The sequence below is a fragment of the Lepidochelys kempii genome, chromosome 24 (assembly GCF_965140265.1).
Source record: "Lepidochelys kempii isolate rLepKem1 chromosome 24, rLepKem1.hap2, whole genome shotgun sequence".
In the NCBI taxonomy this organism is placed as follows: domain Eukaryota; kingdom Metazoa; phylum Chordata; order Testudines; family Cheloniidae; genus Lepidochelys; species Lepidochelys kempii.
In genome coordinates, this window is record NC_133279.1 from 12,689,032 (window position 1) to 12,689,843 (window position 812).

Below are 812 nucleotides of genomic sequence, written 5' to 3' on the forward strand. Positions count from 1 at the left end.
ACGCGCTATCTCAGAGTAGGCTCTTGTCAGGGGGCTGCCCCTCTCCCCCCCTCAGGAATGGGGACTCCGTTCCCCCCCCCCCCGCCACCCTGGGCTAAACCACCCCAGAAACTGACTCCCCCTCCCCCCCAGTCCTGGGTGTGTCAGCCCCAGCTCTGGGGGAGAGGTCTTGTGGTTGGAGGAGGGAGGGCCTGGACGCCTGGGTTCTGAGGGGAGTGGGGTCTAATAGCCGGAGGGGGCTGGGAGCCAGGACTCCCAGGTTCTCTCCCCAGCTCCAGATACAGGGTGAGAGCTGGGCAGAGAAACCAGGCACCCTGACTCCCAGCCCCGCCCCCACCTGTCGCTGGGTCACGTCACTTCCCCGGCGGGCGGCGTGGGGGCGAGTGAGCTGTTGCTTTCCAGCATGGAAGGAACACGCCGCCGGGGTGGCAGGGGCAGCCCTGCCGGGGGCACGGGGCGGGCGGCGGCAGCCGCAGCCAGCAGCAGGGGCCTTTGTCTCTCCGTGTCTCAGACGGTCCATGACACGTTTTCCTCCTGGGGCGGCTTGGAAAGGAAAAATCCGCTGTGTAGGCACCGGCCTGGGTGGAAACGATTGCTCCATGGTTGTGGGGAGGGGCGGTCGGAGAGTGCCTGAGACATTCCATTAGTGTCCTACCTACCACTAGACCCCAAAGCTGAGGAGACAACCCAGACGTCCTGGCTCCCTGCCTCTAACCAACTAGACACCCCCCCACCCCCCTCCCAGAGCCAGAGAGAGAACCCAGGAGTCCCGCCCCCCCCACCCCAGCTCTAACCACTAGACCCCACTCCCC